At 46.8% G+C, this 24032-nt stretch overlaps 1 protein-coding gene across 5 annotated transcripts in view; it reads left to right on the forward strand.

The window, feature by feature from the left end:
• The first annotated feature begins 2445 nt into the window (after positions 1-2445).
• APBA1 (amyloid beta precursor protein binding family A member 1) overlaps positions 2446-24032 on the forward strand; it is a 193832-nt gene continuing 172245 nt past the window's right edge. For 2 of the 5 annotated variants that reach the window (XM_059141273.1, XM_059141277.1), the window contains exon 1: positions 3103-3306. The gene's annotated coding sequence lies outside the window, so the exon portion shown is untranslated. Of the gene's footprint in view, positions 2665-3096; positions 3307-24032 lie in introns of those variants that run through there. The other 3 variants (XM_059141276.1, XM_059141275.1, XM_059141278.1) reach the window with 3 other exon arrangements.

A 24032-nucleotide genomic window follows, 5' to 3' on the forward strand; every position in this document is an offset into this window, starting at 1 on the left:
TGCCTGGTCCAACGGCTGGAAGGTTGCCGTTGTTTTATACGCTGCCTTCTGAAATACTGAATACCCTTGTTAAACGTAGGTAAGCCATATATTTGAAGTGGCTTATAATAATACCTATAAAAAATTAGGAAAATACCAATAAAGCAGGCATAGAAAAACCTGCAGATAGAATAAAAGAACAAGACCAAAGGAAGCACTAAGACATATATATGAATGCACTGTGAATCCACTCATTTCCTACAATGACCTGCAAATTGGGCTTTCAGTTTCCTGCCGGCCAAGGCACAAAGAGTAGCAAGAGCACTTTGAAGGGCGATCTGTGCTGTCCATGAGGGATAAATACATTTGTGTCTTTTGTGTGAGGGTGAGGGACAAGGAAGGAGTGAGTTTTCTGAATATTAATATTTGGTAACTAATTAGTTTTGAAGGTCTCTAAGCAGCCATTATAACAGTTATTACTTTCACTCATATGGCACTTAATGCTTCACAAAGTAATTTACACACTTTCATTTGCACAAAAATCCTGTGATGCAAGATTTGAGGGGATGGTATTATTAAAGCAATAATGTATCTCTCACTCACGCATCCAGGAACTTCGCCTCCCTGGAAACACAGTGCAGAAGGAGAAGATAAGCAGAAAGATCTCTGAGATAAGAAACCAAATGGCAGAAAGTCTATGCAGAAGAAAGAATCTCCCTCGGAACCTAGATCCCCTTATTTAGCCTGAAATTCTTTTTTCTTTTCTTTCTTTCTTTTTTGTTTTTTCTTTCTTTCTTTTCTTTTCTTTTCTTTCTTTTTTTTTTTTTTTTTTTTTTTTTGGCAGACAGAGATCCCAAGTAGGCAGAGAGGCAGGCAGAGAGAAGGAAGCAGGCTCCCTGCTCAGCAGAGAGCCGGATTCAGGGCTCAATCCCAGGACTCTGGGACCATGACCCAAGCCGAAGGCAGAGGCTTTAACCCACTGAGCCACCCAGCGCCCCTAGCCTGAAAGTCTAACAATACTTAACTTCGTTCCTAAAACCCTAGCAGATTAAAGGTAACAAACAAGGGACTATTACAGAGAGGCACTTTGAAAGCCTCCCAAAACTGAGACATAGGAAAGCAGGGTAGTGTAGAAACTGAAAACACCACAGGGCTCACGAAGTAGGGTACGCAGGGGTGTGTCAAAAGGTCAGGCCTGGACCCTGGCCCTCTAAGAATCAGGTGTTCACACGGTTACATGGTTACCTCACCAATCTTTCAGGAAACAAAATGAGCTCATGGTCACTGGCTCCCGACCCTTACAGCCTTTCAGTGACCTGCCAAGGCTCATAAGATAAAATCCTTATTAAATGGCCCACAAGGTCCTGCAGATTCTGGCTTCTGCTGCCTGCCTCTCCAACTGGTCTCACATCCCCTCCACTTCAACCCCACCTGAGTGGGCTTCTTCTGCACACTTTCTTCTCTCTTACCTGAACCTGTCTCACTGCTGCCTCTCCTGGGCAACCTCAAAGGCCATTTTCTTGGGGAGCTTTACTCAATCCTGGAGTCTAGGTTTTCTTGTAAACCCTTAGCACTTTTGCATTTGAAAATGGATCATAGTTGCATTTAATCATTAGTTTGATTGTCGCTACCTGTTTCCTCCAGGGTACTGTGAGCTCTGGGAGAACAAAGGCCATGTCTGGAATACATGCGCAATAAATATTTACTGGAAAAAAAGAAAAAAAAAATAGAAGAGTATGTAATGTCACAGCACAAGCATGCTACATCTTCCTGGTAAATATTTCAAGTTCACTACAAGATCTTTTTGACAAGGGAGAAGCTATTATTTTCTTTATTAAAGCAAAAATATAAGATTCATTATGGAGTAGAATGCAAAATTCGTATGAATTTTAAAGCTAAAGCACAAGCTTCCAGGAATGCTTCTGCCTACGCCCCCCCCCCCGATTTTTCTCAAGGCATTGTGCTTAAAATAATACAGAAACACGGTGTGGTAAAAGATCCATTTCCCAAGAGATCTGGATAACCAAGGCTCCTCTCCGTTTTACTTGATGAGAACGCGTACGAAGCAGGCTTTGCAAACCGTAAGGCTGTGTGCAAGTATAACTTATTATTACTGAGAAATCTGTCCCGAAGAGGAGGGATGGCTTGGTTCGTACTGCACCGCCCATTACAGGTGAGACTGGCGCCAGGACCCAGGTCTCCCGAGGCCCGTCCCGCCCGCTGTTTTTCATTAACGCACTGCACCTGCCACCTGCTCCCGGATGCAAAGGTCCCCTCCCTCCCAGCCACATCTGGGGCTGATGCCCTAAGCCGGCCCCCAAGACACTTCAAGTTCTGACCAACCAGAATCGAGAAGCGGGCAGAACACCCAGCCGGGCACTTGCAGGCATCGGAAGAGGGAGGCTTTCGGCCTCGCCCTCAGGACCGGGCAGCTTCCCGGCAGGGCTGCCGACGCGGCCGGCTCGCTCGGGCCCGAACCCAGGAGGCGCTCCCTCTAGCGGCGCCAACGCAGGACTGCAGCGCGCCCCGGAGCCGCCGTCCAGCCGCTTTTCTGAGGGGGCCGTGCGGCCGCCGGGCTGAGAAGTGCCGCGGGTCGGCCCCGGGGCTGGGGAGCGGGAACGCTCAGGAGTAACTCGGGAAAGACACCACGCGCGGCTGCCCGGCCTCGCGGTCCTGCGCGCCGAGGTGGGCCACAGCCGCTGCTTAAGGGAACCGGGACCCCCCCTGAGGCGCCTGCAGAGGCGGGTGGAGGTCCCCGTCAGGCCCCGGGGCGCTGCGGCCGCACTTCCCGCTCCGGGCGCCCCGCCCGCGCGCGCCGGGACTCGCCCTCCCCGCCGGGGCGCGACCGGCCGCGGGAGGCTCCCGCGCCGCGCACGTCCACCCACGCCGGGGCGGGCGCGCCGGGGCTGGCGACCGCCGGGGGACCCCGCCCCGCTGCTCGGGCTCGCGCGGCGCGCGTGCGCGCGGGTGGGCGTGGGCGGCAGGGGCGCTACTAGCGCCGGCGTGTGCGCGCGCGCTCCCCCGGGCGCCCTCCCGCGCAGGCCGGCCCGGCTCGGCCCCGGCGCGCGTCACGAGGGGCGGGCGGGCGGGCGGGCGGGCTGAAGGGGGTGGGGCCGCGGACCGGAGGGGCCCGAGCGGCGGCTGCCGAGCCCAAGCCGGAGCGGGGCGAGGGCGGCTGCGGTCCCGGCGGCGGCGGCGGCGGCGGGAGAAGATGGTGGCGCTGGAGGTAGGAGCGGCCGGAGCGGAGCTTTATTCCCAGGCTTGGCCCCGGCGCTGTCATTAGCGCCGCCTGCTCCCGCGGGCCCGCGGACCCAGCTGTCAGGCAAGGTACCACAGCCAGAGAGGGAGGGGGGCGCCCGGCGCTGCTGCTGCCCCCGACGGAGCCCCGGTCCTTGCCGGCGGGGGGCGGGGGGTGGGGTGGCGGTGCTCCCGGGCGCGACCCGGGCTGTGAGGAACAATAGTGCGGATGAACGGGGACAGCCGGCGACATCCAGGGGCAATGCCTTTAGCCATCGAGCCAACGGGGCGGGGGAAGGAGGCGCTGAAGGCAGGGACGCCTGGTGTCCGGTGCGCGCGGAGATGCGGGGCTTCGGGGGCAGCGGGCGTGCCTGATGACAGTCATGCAAGGAGTGTGTGTGCGCGTGTGTGTGTGAAAGGTACAGCCAAGGGGATGGGGGCGGTGGACTGAAGGTGTCGGAGAATGACATTTCCAGGAATCCCCGCTAGGCTCGCTCATCCCTTGGCCGACTCTCCCGGAGACAAGAGCGCGGTGGTGGCAGCGGCGAGGTGGGCAGGATGCACTTGGTGTGTGCGCGGAGAGAGGCAGCGGGATAGGTGCGGATTTGTAAAACCCCATGTGTGTAAGTGTGTGGATGTGTGGGTACTCGTGTGATTGCCTCCGCGGCTCTCCTCCCTGAGCTCCAAACCCAGAGATGCGCGGGTGCCCTGACTCGCCGCCACCCGCTGTCTGTGGGACAGTGTCTGGTCTTGTGGCCCTGCAACTCCGAGTACAGTCTGTGTTCTGCTCTTCCGTGTGCATGGGATTCTCACTTCCCCTTTCTCTGGCTTCTTGACGCGGGGATGTGGAAGTGGGCATGTGGCTTCGGGCGCATGGCAGGGAAATAGGATCATGGTTACCCCTTCTGGGCTTGTTAGCCTCCCTGGATTTGAAGGCAGCCTCCACCCTGTGGGACCTCTCTCCTCAGCCCCTGTTCTGTAAGGGTCTTGGATGCCCTGACTCTGCAGTTTCTATTGTTTATGGCTTGTCTGACCTGAAGGAGATGGGGGGGGGGGGTCTTTCATGGCCACATTCGCCTCTCTGTCCCCCACAACTTTGAATGTCAACTAGACCTTCTCCGTCCACATTCCAACAGTGGAAACCTTAGGGCTGAAGAATGGTTGATCTTTATGTTGGTTCTAGAATGAGCTCTGGAGGTGTGTATAGAGAGAAGGGGTCAGGGGGAGTATTTGAAGAGAAGAGAAAGATCGTACAGAGAAATGTTTCGTACGGTTGGTCAGCATCACACAGGCAGGGCGTTTTCCGAAGGAATAGGGATACTTTATTTCTGCTGCTGGTGTCACCCACTCTTCCAGCTCTCACAATGGCTAGGTGGTCCATATATCATTCACGACCCGAAATCTCCTAAGACCCCTGGTGATGGGGTCCTGGTTTGGTAAAGTCTGCTTTCCTAGCCAATGTAGTCTGCTAACAGAGAATTTGAAAAATGTCAGGCTGGCAGTAAGTCACCCAGTGGGAGCCAGGACACGGAATTGCATCCAGAGTCTATGGCTGTTTAATTGTCTCTGCGCGATAAAGATAGGCTTGTGTGGGGCTGGGTAGAGATAGGGAGATAGCATATTCCTGTGTGTGTCCACTGCAGTTTGACTCCCCGGTGCCTGTATTTCTCCTGCGGTATTTGTAGGAATTCATGCATCTCTGCGCTTAATATCTTGGTGCTTCTTTATTAAAATGTTGTGTGAGAAGATTCGCCTGCTTAGAACATATTTAAACTACAACACCTTAAATTCTGCTGCATTGCTGTCAGAATCCAAACTAGCGGCCCCAATCCTCTTTGAAAAGCCTGTAGCAGTCATGGCTATATAAGTAAATATATACCACGTTGGCCTCCGAGGGTTCTTTCTCTTTTTCTTTTTTAAAAAAATTCGGTTTTGTTTTGCCAAAGCCTGAATGATACTGCTGTTACATTGAAAATAATAAAACTAGTGCTGTGCATGTATGTTTTTTTTTCTTCCTATGTATCTTCTCTTAATTAATGATGATACATGGAGCAGGTGCTCTTGAAACTGTAAACATTAAATTTCCCCGTGTCCTTCAGTCAAGCCTTCTAAAATGTTAGTGTGACTTTATTGGATCCCCTCCAAGATTTAAGGATAGATTTATAAAAATGAATTTTGAACCTTAGTTTTACTCCCTATTAGTTCTGCCAGTGTCTTTCTGGGAAAAGTACTTATGGAATTTAAAAGGCATTCGAAGAGGTTCTGTTTCTTTCTTTCTTTTTAAAATTTTCTTTATGCTTGCAAGCAAAAGCCAGACATATAAAGGTCTTATGGGAAAGTTAAAGGGTATTAGAAATTGACAAGGCAAATACACTGTTTAGAAGAAGAAGAATTATAAACAACATAGTCGATGACTCAGGAATTAGTGATTTCCTTTCTAGTGTAAATGAGATGATTTAAAAAATACAGTGCCTGGTTTTTCCAAAGATTGGACTCGTAAATTTAATAGTACAGCTTAACTTCTATAATTCAGTCTGGTAAACAGTTGTACCTTTTGTTTTGTGTGGATGCATCTTCTTCACTTAAAGGGCCATTAGTGCTTTTTTTTCCCCCCTATTATTGAGTTTCTTAAAGAAGTTCGTTTTTCAGAAAACTTGGAAGTAAAAGACATTTGAAAATTGGCCTGTGCAGCTGAAAGGAATAAACTATGGTACCATGGGGAGATGAGATTTATATCCTACAAGGAAAAAGTAATTGTGGCTAAAATTGAGAGAATTTCAAGGACTAGAAGCCAAAGTTAACCCTTTGGGTTAAACTCATTAACTCACAAATATTTAACTGCGTACTACCTCTCAGTCTCCGTGTGCCTTGGATGAGTTTGGGAGATTGAGAGGGCCAGAGATGTGAAAAATAAGAAGACTTAGACCCTGCTCAGAGGAAGTTCATGGTATGGAAATCTGGGAGATAGGGCGTACCTGTAACTAACTATAAAAATGGTGTGAAATGGCTACCTTGCCAAAAAGCTATATTCCTTCAATGCTGTGGATATTCATAAGATGTAACAATGACTGGGCGCCTGGGTGGCTCAGTGGGTAAAAGCCTCTGCCTTTGGCTCAGGTCATGATCCCAGGGTCCTGGGATCGAGCCCCACATCGGGCTCTCTGCTCAGTAAGGAGCCTGTTTCCCCCTTTCTCTCTGCCTGCCTCTCTGCCTACTTGTGATCTCTGTCTGTCAAATAAATAAATTAAAAAAAAAAAAAAAGATGTAACAATGACTTCCACTGGAAGAGCTGGAGAATGTTACGTGAAAGAGGTAGCATTTGAGCTGACACTGAGACAAGTGGTGTTTGGGCTGGCTGGGAACGGAAGGCATCCTTGAGGAATGAGTAGCAGAGACTTGGTGATGGGAAGGTGGGGGCTTGCCCAAAGAATGGTGTGCTTTGGCTGAGGCACACAGAATGCCAAGGGATGTAATGAGAGGTCAGGGGAGAAAGATAGGTTGTTCAAGGTTATGGAACAGCTTGGGTACGGATTTCATTCAGTAAGCACCAGGGAGCCATGGGAGGTTTCTGAGGAAGAGTGTTGACAGGATCGGAACTCTGCAGTAACCCTGTAGCATTGTGTTGGACATAATGCAATGAGAAAAGACTGGTTGTAAGGAGACTAGTTAGAGTCTATCCTCAAATTAGGGGTAAGAGGAAATGAGACAGCAGGAGTGGAGAGGAAGAATGTGAACGCTGAGCAGGAAAGTCAGAAGTCATTGTTGGGCACAGCTGAGACAGTGGTTGGGTCGTTGTCAGAGAGAGGTTCAGAGGAGGATGAGGAAGAGGCGAAAGGAAAGGTTTCGTCCTGGACAGGACAGATTCATCCAAGTGAAGGGACTAGAATACAGGTGTAGGTTTTCTGGAGAGAAGTCAGAGCTACAAAGAGAATTGTGAGTCATCTACTTAGGAGTGATTTTGATGCCTCAGGAATGGCTAGTGAAGAAAATGGAGTGAAACAAAGCAAAAGATAAGGGTAAGGATCCTTGGGGCATGTCTGTATGTTGGAGGGGAGAGAGAAAGAAGAGGGTAAGAACAATATTAAACAAAGGGCAGCTGGAGCAGAATGGTGCCAGTCATATGGTGCCACGGAAGCGGGAAAGGTGAGGGAGCCACCACCATCCACATCTCATCATACAGCACATCCCAAAGGCTGAGGGTACAGCGAAGGAAAAGCCACTGGATTGGATTCCTGGCTTTCCTAAAGTATTTTTGAGGCAAACAGTGGTGGCCGCCAGGCTGCCAGGTGTTAAAGAGTCAGAGGCTGGGCGCCTGGGTGACTCAGTCTGTTAAGCATCTGCCTTCACCGCAGGTCATGATCCCAGGGTCCTGGATCGAGCCCCACATCGGGATCCTCCTTGCCCAGTAAGGAGCCTGTTTCTCCCTCTGCCTGCTGCCCCTGCTTGTGCTCACTCACTCTCTCTCTGACAAATAAATAAATAAAATCCTTCTAAAAAAGTTTTAAAGAAGAGTCAGGGGTGATGCATATGGAAAGTGTGGAAAGACACACTTCCTTTTAAATAAATTGGATGGCAAAGGAGGAAGGAATCTGATGCATCCAAGAAGTAGCGTACTATAGAGAAAGTGATGTTTTTAGCTTAAGAAGACTTGAGCCTACTTTATCGCCAGAGAAGAATCCACAGAGAGGAAGAGAGATTGAAAATGTGAGAGAGAGTCTAAGCGGACAGAATGGAATCCTCAAGAAGATGGGAGAATCCTGGGGAAGGCAGGAGAAGGACTCTCGAGACAGAAGCCTGGGGGTTTTGAGGTGGAAAGAGAATCGTTGGACCGTCATCTTCTAAGTAAAGTCAAAGGACAGGTGGGCAGATTGAGACCATAGTAGAATAATGAAGTCTTGGAGTGCGCCTTATGGAAAGGTAGCGGTGAGTCAGTTGGGGGAACAAAGGTTACCACCTAGCTACGAAGGCCTGAACGTCTAGTGAAACCAATAAACCCTATTTAAGCAGAGCTTGACAACTACTTACATAATTTTTGTAATAGAGCGCATTTAATGTCGTTAAATATAGTGGTTCCTCTTTCCCTTAAACTCAATGAAAAGAGAAAAATGTTTACCTTTAAAATTAGCTGCATAAAGACCTCCACCTGAAGTATTTCCCGTGACTTTTCTCTCTGAGGGACTGCTGACTTAAATCAATAAAGCGTATAGTAAAATAATGGGGGAAAAATTGTTTTCAAAAAGATGAGCTTTCTCTATCTATAACAGCAGGATATGGCTTTACAAGGAAGTGTGAAGTCGATTTTTCAAAAGAAAAATCAAATATAGCACCTCACCCAACACCATACTCATCATAAGGACTCAATAAATATTTGTCACATGAATACATGAATAAATATTTTTTTTTTGTAAGCAAGGTAGAGTATCCAAGATCCGAAATATGGGGATTTCTTTTTTATTTACACCATGGACATTGAATGAGTTGCATTCCATGGTCCATACAGATTTATGGTAGAATTAAAACAATTTTATTTATTCATACCTGCAACATATGTTGAAGCTTAACAAAAAAAAAATTTTTTTTTAAACAAAACTGTTTTTTCACAAAATAATCGTGTATCTTTTAGATCCTTGAGCTGTGGGGCTTTCATGATTCCAGATGAGTTTATAGCATTTCGACTGTGGTGAGTGATGATTTTGAAGTCCTCCGATGAAATCATTTATTCATTCCTTCAGCAAGCATTCACCAAGCGCCTCCTCTAGACCAGACACTCTTCTAGGTACAAGGGATACAGCAAAGGGGAAGAAGTCCCTACTTTTCACCGACTTCTTAGCAGGAAGAGAACAAATAAGCAAATATATATCATGTCAGGGGGCGACAAGTGCCGAGAAGAATAAAGCAGAGAAGACCATAGGGCGTGATAATGTAGAGGGTGCTGTTATTTTCATAGAGGGTGTTCAGGGAAGGCCTTGAGCAGAGAGAGCTTAATGGGAGGTGAAGGAATGAGCTGCACAGACATTTAGGGGAAGGGCCTTGGAGCCAAAGAGAGCATCGAGAGCTCGAGGCCTGAGGTGGGAATGCGCTTGGCGTGATCGAGGAACAGCAGGGAGGCCTCCTGGCTCTCCTTGCTTCACCAGGCCACGCCCTGTCTTCCCAATGGGTGGAGTGGTCAAGTGTCCCTTGAGGGACACTTAAGGACAATGTGATGCTTTGCCTTTCAATATTTACCCAGTTGCCCATAGGCCTCACCAGCTACCATGTTTGGGCTGACCTGCGTGTGAATCAGTGCTGAGTTTGTAAAAAGGTGGATGTCCTCCAGCAAACCTTTAAGGTTGGAAAAACTTGAAAACTGGCTCTCTTGGGGCCATGATAAAATTCTGGTCAGCTGGAAGCTGTGCCTCTCCCGGAACGGCCACATGGCCCTTCCGTAGTCTGAATCTTCTTTAGTTATAGGGTTTCTTTCCTCCCTCCATGTTTCTTGCCCCATTCTCAAGTCTACAGTCCTTGAATATGTTTTGTTCACCTGGGCACACCCTACAGCCCACAGAAAGATGTCTGTGCATCAGTAAGGGGTCATCGAGTCCTTATGGAAAGGAATGGATGAGACGTTGCCAGAGACATAAGTCATGGAGGTGTAAAGCTCGTTCACCTTGACTTTTGTAGACAGCTGGTTTTCAAAAAGGACGAAATCACCACGTGAGGCTGAAGTAGTTTGTGCGTGCAGGGCCTGGGCGCAGGTAGATTTTGAGGGGAGGTGATCCCAAGAAGCAAGAAGCAGGCTCTGGAGGCACGGGAGAAATCCCTTGGGTGGATAAGCAGAAGGCAGGGTGGGCTAGAGGTGGGAGTCTGTCAGCTCGTTTGGGAGGTGTCCTGGCAGAGCTGGGGGTGGGGGCGCGGGGCCGGGAGGACGGGGGACACGAGACAGGGCATCACATCCTCCTTTCCACATGGAACAGTGATAACATAAAGAATTTTTTAAACACGTAAGAATGGTTGGAAAGCAGCTATTGGTGTTTTAATTGAGGGATTTTAATATATTGGGATAGTGAACCCTAGTTCACTCCCAGCCCAGCTCTGAGGACCCTCGGTTACCTGGGAGGCAGATTACCGTATATGCCCATGTATAAGGTACCTACAGTTATAAGATGGTTCCCAATGTTCCAATGAGACGTTTTTTAAAGAGCCTTTACATCAGCTTGAAAACACACATTGGGAGATACAGATGAAGGGTGAGATGTCTGCTTGTATTTAATTTATTAATTTGCTTGCATATACTTAAAACCACATTATATAAAATTAGTAATTTAGAAAATACGACATCCTTCCTTCTCCCCTCCTATTGTAATGAAATCACTTATTCAAATCTTCCATGTGTTTCTTTGACTTGAGTCTTTTTCATTATTGGGCCACATTTGGCATATTTCTATCTAACTGGTTTGAAATAAAGCACTTCTCAACTGACACCGACACTACAAACTGTCCCAAGTCACTGCGTGTCCATTTAGATAACAGAAGAACAGTTGTTTTTTTCCCTTTCTTCTGCTGGGTGTATACTCACGGTCTCCACAACCCAGCACCTCTGAATGGCTTGGATAAGGACATCCAATACAGGCAACGGTGAAGGAATTTTTTTTTTTTTTTAAGATTTTATTTATTTATTTGAGACACAGAGAGAGAGAGAGCAAGCACAAGCAGGGAGGAGGGGCAGGGGCAGGGGTAGAAGCAGGCTTTCCACTGAGCAGGGAACCTGACATAGGGCTTAATCCCAGGACACTGGGATCATGACCTGAGTGGAAGGCAGAGGCCTAACTGAGCCACCCAGGTGCCCCAACTGTGAAGGAATGTTTATTTAAATTGGTATTAAAATCTTGGCCTCCTTTGTGCATGTTTGCATGCCTCCGTCCTGTCATTCTTTTTCAGCCACGTGAAGTCCAGAAGCATCCCTCTCCAGTACCAATGGCAATTATTTCAGGCTATCTCCCCCAAGACTGTTCTCAAGAAACCTCTGAAACCTACACTTCCTTTTCATGAAATCTTCAGACTTAATGGAAAAACATGTTTTTTACCTGGTCTCTCCCTTTAAAATCCATTGTCATCCCACCCAGCATTAATGAATTGCTTGATTTAGGCTCCTGTGATCTTGGAGATAATGGGCTCTTTGCTTTGCCTATTCTCAAGAAAGGAATTGAGGGAACAGCCTCAGGAGATGGGAGCTTTCTCTGGAGTCAAACATAAGGGGACTTCCCTTTTCCAAAGTCTGATTTTGGGTAGCGGTAAACCCATCCCAGTCCACTAAATGTACTCTCCAGCCCCCTCCTCTCCTACTCCATGATGAATTCTCTAATGTGAAAAATACCGCAATCATTTATTTTATAAAGGTGTTGATTCGTTATCATTCTGAACAATATAATCATTTATATTTCTGATTTCTGATAAATTCTCTATCTTGAGATCAATTCTGTATTCATTAACAGGTACACCTTATTTTAAAGAGGAGGTGTACTTGACAAGTTCTGCACGTATTTTTCCCCATAAATTGTAGCGGGTTTTAAATGCAGAGGAAGAGTTTGTCAATGAAAGAAATTCCACTCAGCAGGAATAATTAAGCACTTAATGTGGCTGTTGAGTGAATTAGGATTCTTACACTGAACTTTCCTAACCTGGATCTCCCCTGCTTCGGTGGCTTTAAAGATTTTGGGACCATGATCCCTAGTGAAAAATACAGTTTCCACCAGAGCCCAGCAATATAGGTGAGTGAATATAAACACACAGGCGTGTGTGCGTGCACACACAAACACATCACTGGAAGAGAAGTTTCACTCAAGAGTACTTGTCCTTTATAACGTGTAATACACTCCGATATTTTCTGTTTTGTTCTGTTCTGTTCCATATGGTTGGCAGCCCATTAAACTGATTTCAGCACTAATGGGCTCTGACACGCAGTTCAAAAAACACTGTTCTGTTGTATTGTATCCATCAACAAGAGTGCTTATTTTCTTACGGTGTGAAATAATTTCATGTCGGAAGGTTGGGTTTTTTAAAAATGTGTTTCAGATCATTAGCATATTTGGATATTGGGTGGTGTGTGTTTGTATAATGTCATAGTAGTCCTAAAGGGAAACTTTATTGTTTAGTAAATATTTTATTTCTGAAAGAAGGAATTATTCGTGTGGGAACTGGAAAGCGGAGTCAGATGAATGGATCCATTCTCAAATCTGGTGGCTTTCCTGGGCTGTGCAGACCACGCCCTGTCACTGGGCCCTGACCTCACCATTGGACTGATTACTCACTGGCCTGCCTAATCTCTCTGTACAATTCTCCCCCCCCCTCCCTTCCTGCCACTTACAAACAGCAGCCCCCAGGCCCCGGAAGTTCAATTACTTAGTCCTCAATTGCAACCAAATATATTTCCTCCCTGATGTGAAAACAGTTTTACACCCAGTTCTCTTCCAAATAACTTGAAAGTACAAGAATTTTTTTGTCCCCTGAGCTAATACCTAGGGGAGTCTTGTCCTAAAGGAGCTAGAATTTGTTCCACAGGTGGAATGTTTCCATAGTGTTAGGTAGTAGGAAAGTCTAACCTACTCTTACACTCAGGTATGAATGCCTCCTTTATGGCTCTCTAGTGTTCTGATAGGAGTACATATCATTCATTGTTTTAAATGTTCCACAGCTTCCCCATCCAGTGACTGAAAATAATAAGGTAACATTACACCTGCAACGTGCCAGGCATTGTGCTGAGCAGTCCATAGCTAACTCATCTGCTTCTCGTAATGATCTCATTTACTCTTTACAACCTCATCAGGAGGGGGTTTATGCAGCAGAGAGGGCTCTGAGGCTCCCAGAGGTCCTGCCAGCGATTACGGGGCAGGACAAGGGCACTCACGTCGGGCTCCAGGGACACACACCATCTGAGGCTACTTCTGCCCTATAAAAACGTGTAAACCAATGAGAAAAGCTGTATTCCGATAGCACTTTATTTCTGGAGACTGAAATTTGAATTTCATATCTCTTCTACATGTCACAAAATTTTGGTACCTTTCTTCCTTTTTTTTTTTTTTTTAACCATCTAAAAATATAAACCACTCCCAGCTCTCAGGTAGTAGTACAACAACAGACAGTAAGCCAGAACGTGGTTTTCTGACTCCTGGGCCCAGATAGTTCCTGCTCAGTCTTCTTTGTCCTGGGGCCCAGCTACTCACCCAGCTGGCCTCCCTTCTTTATGATGCCCTTGTCCCACATGGTGTGTGTGTGTGTGTGTGTGCACGCACGCACGCACGCGTGCGTGTACGTGTGTGCGTGTATGTGCGCGCTGCTCTTGCAGTGAGGGCTTCTCTCTACTCTCAGCCCCATGAGACAGTTGTGATTTGGTACTGCCATCAGTTAACCCCCAATATTGAACTAGTCTCTGGATTGGGCCAAGCCTCAGTATCTCCAGCCATAAAAAAGTGGAATGATGAAACCTGCCTTTCCTATCTCTTCTCACATAGGACGGCTGGGAGGGTCAAATGAGGTATAAAAAGGTACAAAAAAGTAAGGTAGATGCATCACTTCCTTCATCGTGACCTTGAGCAGAAGTGATGTCTCCCTCCTCTAAACGAGGAGTGGGCAAGCATTTCCAGTCTTGAGCCATATAGGAGGTAGGTTCTGCAGGCCAGACAGGTCTCTGTCACAGCTTCTCAGCTCTGCCGCTGTAGTGCAAAAGCAGCGACAGCCAACATGGAAACCAAAGAGCGTGGCCCTTTGCCAATAAAACTTTATTCGTCTTTGCCGAAACTTGAATTTCATATCACTTTCACATGTCACAAAATTTGGATTCCTCTTTTGATTTTTTTTTTTTTTGACCATCTAAAAATGTAAAGAACCTCTCCCATCTCTCAGGCAGTCCAAAAACAGGTGGTGGGCTGGATTTGTCCCATGGAACCTAGTTTGCTGACCCCTGGAATAAATTCTACTTGTTAGCAAGCAACCATGGTTCACTTTGGACGACAGCAATGCGTGCCCCCTTTATTCCAACTCTCTCTTGCCCTTCTAAAATACACATATGCCCACCCACATTTGTCCCCACCTGCTTTGGCCCTGGGAAGGGTAATAGCATATAGATAGCATGCACGGAAACACATACATAGGAAGTATACGCTCAGTACGTGTTTGTTGAATAAATGGGGAAGAGCAAATCTTGCTTTTCTCTGTATCTTATTTTTCTAACTTTAACAGAAATTCCACCTATTCTCTAGTAAACTTTTGGGAATGACTGAGTCAACTTTTGTAATTAAATTTTGGGAGCTTTAAACTTCATGGCTTGATGTCCCTTCCCCCTGCCCCCTGCCATTAACTATAGAAGGAAAAGAATGTCAGGGAAGAAAGAAGGGGGAAACAGTCAAAACAAAAATCCACATTTCAGCAAAAAAAAGGGGCTTATTGGAGAATAATGAGAGTGGCCAAATATTTAGCTTTGGTCCCTGGGGCTTCCTATCACTCTAGGAGCTCCGAAGGCTGCCAGCTGCCCTGCTTTTTGCTGTGCTTTCCCAAAAATTTCACTTGGGGGCCAGAACTCTGTGCGTTTGGCTATAAACCAAGAGGACCCTGCAGAATGTGCTTTATCTCTTCATCTGTATGTCCCCAACATGCGTCAAGGCATCACACACATCTCTGAATGGCAAAGCCTGGAACGTGGCTCCTCTTTTATTTTTGGACAAGTATAGGCCCAAAAGTAAAATAATTAAGAGATATATACGTTTACATTTTTCTTCTCAAAGTGAGATGGACAGAAACTGGGTGGTGGGGTTATAGCCGCATGTACATGTGCGTTATTTAACCACATGATGATGAATATGTTACTCTGTGTTCTATCATGAAGAAATTATATATGTGTGTGTGTTTAAGGGGTGGGAAGAAAGGAATAGTCTAGAAAATTGGAACTGGAATTATTTATAGCATGTAGCCTTTAATAACATTTGTTAAGGAAAGGAGCAGTTAGGTCAGCTTTCGAATAAGCACTTTTTGAGCGTGCCAAAATATATTAATTATCTGTAATCTGGGAAAAAGCTCCATGACCGGTGTAAAACACATTATAAAGTGTGCTTTCAGGTTGGCGTAGACGGCCCCTGCTCTAAAAGACGCTGTCTAGCCTGGAAGACAGAATGTTAAGCTGGTGTCAGAAGCATACATGACATTCGGTCATGTGAGGCCTTTGAAGCCTGTTTGGGGAAGAATGAAGGCAGAGGGGTTCAAGCTTTCGTTTCCTATTGTACTGAGCTGCTCTGGGTGAGACACAACATAGGGCTTGCTGGCTCTCTAAAGACTGTTTTCAAAATGACCCTTAGTGGGTGGAGGCAGAGGGGTTGGGAGGGGCGGTGGGCGGCAGGTGGCTTACCAGAGAGCCACAAGGTGGTGGGGAGCTCATTACCTGTCCATCTACAGTTTCTTGTACAGAAGGAGGCTCCCCTTGATGAAGTCTGTGAAGACTGTGCTTACGAAGGCAGAGGATGACCGTTTTGTTCCTCATGTTATTTGCACAGTGAATCTTACCTGCTCTTCTGAGTGTAATTTTTCCTGTCTTAGACACAGACACCCCCTCCTCTATCTGTCTTCCCCTTGAGCAAGTACAGGGGGGCTGGTTACGTCTCATGGCTTATGGGGACAGCTCCCTTCCACGCTGGAGGTTTCCAACAAATATCTGGTTATCATTGATTGTCCATTCGTATGCAGGCTACGACACTGAAGCTGGCCAGAGGTCTGTATTCACTGGTTAGGTTTGTAGAGGTCTTAGACTGGGCTCCCTTAGAGCAGACACTGAGAAGAGGGAATCTCCAAATCCCAGTCTTCTTCCTGGGGAGTGGCTCCTGGCTCCTGGTAGTGTGTGTGTGTGTGTGTGGCATGGAGCAGAGGTCCGGGGTCTGTCTGTTACAGTGAATCCCCTGTTTCTAGAGCCTTCTCCACCCCCATCTTCTGCTAGGATTCTGCAGTCCATTGATTCCAAAGAAATGTGGATCTTCTCACTTCCATTCTCTTTGTGGATTTATAACTTATCTATGCCTCTCTCCTCATTTCGGTGGGCTCCTGAGAGGAAAGGGATGAAAATCTACGTGGTCAAGCTGCCACCTTTAACCAGAAGCTACTCAAAGCAAAAGCCAAAGTAGAATCTTTGAATGAAGCCAGCGCACATGTGTATGCACACACTTGAACATCGACGGTACTGCAACCTCTTGGAAATAGGCCAATCATTGGTAATTAGCCAATGCAAGTCTTATCTAGCAAAGTGCTATATTAGCTAAAAGCAGTAGTTATAATCTGTTATAACCATTAGTTGGATCATGTGAGCCAGGGGCTGTTACTGATATCTTTGGGCTAAGCTTGGGGATGTCTGTCTTCCCCAACATTTTCAGGTAGTAACCTAGACACAGGTCAGTAAACAGATGTCCCCTGAACTATGCTTCCCTTATCACATCAGAGTTAATCTTAGCCATTATTGAGTAGTAAATCGGAACCTAAGTGAAACTTTGGCAGTCTCCAAAAACACCATCTTGTTGTTCAAGGAATCTTGAATTAAAGCAGCTGCCCTCTGTGTGGGACAAGTTTACGGCAGGCTAGGCTCAGTACCGTGCAGACAGCAACCATCTCTCACGTTCTTCTGGCATGACTCCTTCCTATGCACCGAACAGACTTGCCTTTTCTTCCTTATTGGAAGAAAATCTTGGGCTGGTCCCTTAGATTTCCCAAGTACTCTTAAGTGGTGAAAAGTTAAATCCGATCTGTTAATCCCATGATACAGTCCTGGGTGATAATAAAAATTCTAAACTCCAACCTAAGTTTTGATTTTTAAAAGTTGGAATATAACTTGAACATAAGTGAAGAACAGAAATCCCCAGTGGAGTGTGTGTGATTTTCGCACATCTGAAAACCCATGTAACTGGCTCAAGACACAGAACATGTCAGGCCCCTCCCCCAGTCAATATCAGGTAACCACTACTTTGACCTTTAGCCCCATAAAGCAACTTGACCTGTCTCTGCAGGTGTGGAGCTGCCCAGTCATATGGTCGGTGCGTGTTTGGGTTTAGAGACATCAGGTGAACAGTTTTCCACAGTGGTTGCACCAGTGCCTGCCCCCCGCCCCCAGAGATTGTTTACGGGAGTTGTAGATGTTCCTCACCCTCGTGGGCACCTGCGTCATACCCTTTGGTTAGCCTTGGCCGTTCTGGGAAGTGTGCAGGGGCGTTGGGCGTGTCCAGTTTTAAACTTCACCTCCTCCAGCTCGAGCCAGCTGCTTCTGTGGAGCCCGCGTTATGACCACAGGAAACACACGCCTGTTCCCCTTACAGTAGAAGTGCCTTGTGCACTAAACACGATGCCTTCTCTTTACCCTGCCTGCTCTGACGAGCCTTAGATCTCTCATGGCGAGAGCCGGCCCCTGGCACCCGGCTCCCACAGACTCCCGCGGGCCTGCGCCAGGCTCGTGGAGTTTCTTGTGAAGCCTTCTTCGCTGGGTGGGATCCTCAGCTGGGACTGCCATAACGAAACACCACAGGCTGAGGAGCTTAACCAACAGAAATTTGTTTTCTTACGGTTCTGCAGACTGGAAAGTCCAAGACCCACGTGTCAGAAGGTTTGGTTTCTTCTGAGGGAGGCCTTGCTCCTTGACTTGCCGATGTCCACCTTCTGGCTGTGTCCTGTCACGGTCCCTTCTTGTCAGAGCACCTCTTCATGTGTCTTCCTGTTCTCACGAGAACATCAGTCAGACTGGATTAGAGCCCCACCTCATTTAACCTTAATTACCTCTTTAGAGACCCTGTCTCCAAATACCGTTACATTAAGGATTAGGGTTTCAACCTTTGGATTGGTGGGTGTGGGGGGGCGGTTTACAGTTTCAGCCGTTATTCTCGTGTGTGTGTGTCTGTCAGTTCTCCAGAAACACGAGGGGACAGTGAACTTTGTTAAATCAAAGTACAATCAGTCATGATTGAACGTACTAGTTGGGAAGACTTTTTTGAATGATATAAGTAAAACACGTGCAATGAAGAGCATAAACTACCCATCCCTTCAGTGTACAGCTTGAGGACTTTTACATATATACACCCTACCACCCAAACTGGAATGTAGACCATCGCCAGCACCCCTTAGATTTCAGAATACTCCTTCGCAGTCTCTGTCTGTTCTTCCTCCCCAGGGGTAACCACTATTATGGCTTCTATCACCACTTACCAGGTTTGATGATTCTTGAACTTCCTATGAAGAAAATCACATAATACCCCTTAAATTCCGATTCTTTTATTTGGCGTATTATCTGTGAGATAAACCCATGTTATTATATACATTGGTAGTTCGTCCTCATTGCTGGAGAATGTGCAGTAGTATAAATGCACAACAATTTGTGTATCCATTCTGTTGATAGACATCTGGGCTACTTACAGTTTTTGGCTATCATGAGCTAAGCTGCCATGACATTCCTGTATATGTCTGTCTTCCTTCATTCATATTTCTTGGTGTTTGCTTGAGAGTGGAATTCCTTGGCCATAGGGTAGGTATGTGTCTAGTTGGAAACATTTTAATTGAATTTTTATAATAAGTCTTTCTGTTTGGTTTAGTTTCAACAGCTACCCTTCACAACTCAAGTATGGATGTGGGCATACATGCTTCCCTTTAATGTGGCAATTTGTTTTGTTGACTTTTTTTTTCTGATTAATTTTATTGTTGAGCTCAGTTCGCTGAATGTGATTTTGTTACTTTTTATATCGAAGGTAAACGAGGCATATGGTTGTGAATTCACTGGATACTGAACAGGTTATTCATGCATATTTGAGGAATGTTTTTGTCACACTCTGTTAAGAAGCCAACAACCATCTACTAACAGGCATATTACTTTTTTTTTATCTGAATCAACAAGGTTATGCATTCAGAATACTTTTCATTAAAAATAGTTTCTTGTATAACAAAATAAGCCAGTGCATATCTTAATTTTTAAAATCTTAGTTTTAAGCCTTAGCTGAGTCCTGTTCTAACCAAAATATATCAATTTTAGCTAGAATACTATAAAGCAGCTCTTAAAAAACACTCAATAATAACAAAATGGCAAACATTTATGTACTGCTCACTTATAAGTAATGTCAGACATTGCTCAAAGCACTTGACATACATTAACTCATTTAATCCTCATCAACACTAGAAGGTATGCTATTAGGGTCTCCATTTTACAGATGAGGCCACTGAGGCACAGAGAGGTCAAGACTCTTGGCCAGGATCACACAGCCAGTAGGTCCCCAGAGTTCAGAATCTGTGCACGCATAACCATGAAACCACACGGCCTTTTCTTTTCTTTCTTTCTTTCTTTTTTTTTCTTTACCACACTGTCTTTTAACTCACTCTCGCCCTTCTGTTTATTCATGGGGGTGGAGACTGTGGGAAAGAGCCTTCTGCCTTCTCAATTTCTAGACAGTTTCTCAGTTTAGATGGAAGCTAGAGCAGTTAACATCTTTATTATTACTTTGATTCCAGGAATCAGATGAAAAAGAATGCCACCTACTATCGCTATCTTTAAAGAGCCCGCGATGCAATACCTCCCTTCCCCCTTTTTAAGTCCTGAGGTCATAGCAGGGAGAGCTGCTGGTGGCCTGGATGTTCCTACAGATACTCCGAGGTCCGGGAAATCCGACCTTACATGGGATGAGGGCGATCCTGAGTGAGACAGGCCTTCACCGCTGCGGTCAGAGCACTGACTCCTTACTCCGCGGTCACCCTTGGCCCACATTCGCTGTGCGTGGACACGGTCCCAACCCTGCACACGACCCAAACAGAACCAAGCACAGAACACAGGTGCTCACGCAAAGCACACACGTCATCGCTGTTGTTAAACCGGCAAGTGCTGGGACGGAAAGGTGAGGGTGCTTGCCTGTGACAAGGAGGGGACCCCTGTCAGGGTCACTCAAGAAGGACTTCCCCGTGTGAGGAAGTAGCCGAGGGCGTAAGAGGAAGTAACTCCAGACAGAAAGGAGAGGCTGGATCCCCGGCCCTGGGAAGGGAGGCGGTGTCTGGAGGGGACAGTGGGAGGTCAGCGGGCTGGGGATGTTGCCAGGGCCAGGTCAGGCAGGAGCTCCAGGCTGCCCTTTAGTCTGAGGATAATAAGAAGCCAGTTCAGTGTTTCAGATAAAGCAAAGAGGCGATCAGATTTGTGCTTTTCTGACGGTAGATTGGAAAGAGGCCAAGAGGGAAAAGCACATTTGTAAATATTTTGCACAATGGAAGGTGATTCCCATTAGAGCACATTCCAGAACTCCACATGGAAGGTGGTGATTTGGAAGCGGCTGGTGGAAGAGCAGGGAGCAAAAGACGGATGAGAGGTGTTTATCGGGTGACGTCATCAGGGCTTGGGGACGCCCTGGGAGGTGAGAAAGTAACAGGCATCGCTGGCTGCCTCCCAGGGTTGGTTTGTGCTGCTGGAGGGATGGGGTTTTCAGGCACGGAAATCAGGGCTGTAAGATGAAAGATGACTCAGTTGGGAGGGTGGGCGGGGAGTGAGGAAGGCCCGGACCAGGACGCTTCTGGGAGGCCTCCAGGTGGGGGGTGGGGTGTGTGCTTCGATAAGGAAGCCCAGAACTTGAAGGAGAGGTCTGGATTAGAGAAAATGCTAATCAAGCATCATATCTTTAGAAATTAGATTCAGAGGGCACCTGGGTGGCTCAGTTGGTTAAGCGTCTGCCTTTGGCCCAGGTCATGATCCTGGGATCCTGGGATCAAGCCCCATGCCAGGGTTCCTGCTCAGCGGGGAGTCTGCTTCTCCGTCTCCCTCCCCCGGCTAGGGCTCTGTTTCTGTATCTCTCTCTCTCAAATACATAACTAAAATCTTGAGGAAAAAAAAAAAAGAAATTAGATTCACTAATCCACAGGGATGCCTTGAGCTTTGGTAGATCAAGTGCTTTAGAAAGGCAGCATGGAGAAGGAGTCAAGCGGAGAGTCAGGACTTAGACCAGTCGAATCGTCCTTTCTTAAAGCTTCAGACCTTCTCCAAACTACATCTGGAGCCCTAAAACCACAGAGCTCTATGATAGCATGGGTGGTTCATGCTCTTAAGTGGAAAACCTGTCTACGGTTTAGAAAAAATTTTTGGCCACTGTGAAATGGACAGATAGGTTGGAAGGAAAAATGGCTGAGTGGATAGGATTTACGAGTGTCTAAGTATTTGACCAGTTTGTCTTTAAAATAGGTAAGCAGTTTGTACAAACTGTTTATAAACATGGTTACCTATAAATTTGGCTAGTAGTAAGGTTTAAAGTATCAGCTGTGAATGACTGGAAAAGTTACTTTGACGTCCTGGGTTTTAGGTATCTTAGGGCAGCTTATTCAAGTGTCCTTTGTAAGTTTATCATGACGTTAAACCCATGCTCGTATTCTGACCCAGCCTCTGGTATCCTTTTGTTCCTAACCACGTCCTCATCTCCCTACACATTTCCCTGGAGAACATTGCTCTTGGTGAGAAATGGTGAGGCCGAGGGTCTAGTGGGTAGACAGTGAGTAACCAGCATAAAGGGTTAATGACCATGATGTTCACTTTCCTGGCAGGTGACACGATAAACAGAAGCATCAAGGAAACTTCCAGCTCTGGCCAAGTGCCAGAGGGGTGCTGCAAGATCCAGGCCCACATTGGGGCCAGCCGCGTGGCCCGGGCTGGCATCCACGGCCCAAGCTCACCAGCCACACAGTGCTGGCCTCGAGGCGCTGTCTCTGTTACACTTGTGGCCCTCCTCGCAGAGAGCCCAGCACCGAACCCCTGCTCACAGCCTGGCCATTCTATTCAGAAGGACACGAGCTAACATGGGTCATTTTGCACCTTGGACTTGATTTCCTAGAAACCAATGTTGTCAGAAACATTTTACCTGGAGATTTTTAGACACTCAGTATTATTATTCCGTTCTTACGTATTGCCGGGTGCTCAAGTCTTTGTATTTTTTGTAACACACTACAGCCAACTTTTAAGGCTTGATTGTTAGAGGTTTGCTTTTCTGTGTAATGACACACATAAACGGTTTCTTTCATGACCTTGAGTTTAATTTAAGAATAAATCCGAGGAAAATAGTGTGAGGAAACTTAAGAGAGAGGTAATTGGCTTTGGTTATTGTCTCCCCAGAAACCTGTCAGATAGAGATTATGGGAGTTGGACTGGCTATCGGACTGTGGTCTCTTGCCCGATCCGGCTACTTTGCAAAATGTTGATAAACTCTTGGGGAGGTGGGTGTGTTTTTATAGCTTGATTTTTAAGAGTAATGATTTATGAAACTTAGATACTTTATCTAAGAGCAGCAAGGAATAATAAACTAGCCGAGGTAGAACTGCAGATCTGAGGTTCCATGATTTGCTTCCTTTTCATTCACTTTGTGAAGGAAAAGGTTAAGATCAATAGATAAACTTTCTAGACTTGAACAGTGCCTGCTTTCTGAACAAAAAGAGTCATAATCCCATTAAAATGTCTTGCTGCTAATGAAACCTCAGGCCTCGGCTTCAGATATTTTCTGTTTCTATTTTCATCAACGTGTGATGACACAGGTTTTATACCACGTTCCTAACGCACGGAAACCTGTTGAGGGGTTCTGATATTAAGTACTGATGCATTTCGTGACAAAGCAGTGGGGTGAGTGGCTTTGGGCCCCGTTTATCAGGGGCCACATGTGTTCTCCCCAGTGATGGGCCAATGAGACAGGCCTTCCGCCACAACTGTGTTTCCCCATGTCCAGGGACTTGGGCTGAGAGGGCACTTCGAGGAGAAACAGTGTCCCTCATGGGTCCCTGGGTGCCTGGGCGTGTCTGGAGCTGCTGAATCCCAGCCCCCAACGCCCCTCCCAGCTCTGGAAGCAGGGAGAGACAAATGGAGCTCTGTTACTGATAGAGCCAGCTGGAAAGGGTGCCTCGGGTGTGCGGTGCTCTAGGATAGGCTCCCGCGCTCCGCTAGGACACAGTAGGGCAGCGCCTGCCTGGGAAGCCACCTGTGGGCGGAGAGCGGTCCACAGTGCAGCCCGCTGTGGGCAGGCAGAGGTGGGAGAGAGGAAGGCCTGACGCCGGCCATGCTCTGGACTTCCTCCCAGCATTCCCGTCACCCCACGACGAGGGGGGAATGTTGGGGTCGGGCCGGAAAGGCGAGGACGTCACTGCCTAGGAATCCCTCATGGGAACATCAGAATAAGGGAAGGAAGTTGTTCCTAAAACATTTGACAGCCACGGAAGGTAGCAATCGTCATACCTGCACAAAAAAACAAAAACAAAAACCAGACGGATTTCTGTATGTTCTATAGTAACGTTCTATCACGTAAGAATTATGATAGAAAACTTATTAACTATATATAAGCAAAATGAAGGATATCAACATCACTCATTACCCTACTAGCTTGAGATAATGACCGCTAAGATGACGGTATAATCTTTTCCTGGGTGTGTAACCAAAAATACTGCATACGTGCTGTTTTTCATCCTTTCTCTTTCCATTTAGCACTATCCTAAGTTTTAATAAATCTAGAAAGCTTATAAATAAATCTGGGAGCTTATCAAAATAAGACTTTTCCTATTTTCAGCTTGCTTATGTGCTAGAGGGCTGGCTTTCAGCTGGTTGTAAGAGTAGTGAGTGGATATACACCTGTTGGGTTTAAAGCACAAGAGAGCAGAAGCAGTGGGTCAGGATTCTTAGACGCAAGCGACAGAAAGTCATGCTGGCTGACCAAGCCGGAAAGAGTTACCCGAAGCATTTAGCTCTCAGAATTGCTGGGAGAAGTGGGAGCTGGGATGAGGGCTGAGCTTCCTGGAACAGCACCCAAAAACCAAGCCTCGGAACCGGTCTGGCA

Source organism: Mustela lutreola, chromosome 12, assembly GCF_030435805.1.
Source record: "Mustela lutreola isolate mMusLut2 chromosome 12, mMusLut2.pri, whole genome shotgun sequence".
NCBI lineage: Eukaryota > Metazoa > Chordata > Mammalia > Carnivora > Mustelidae > Mustela > Mustela lutreola.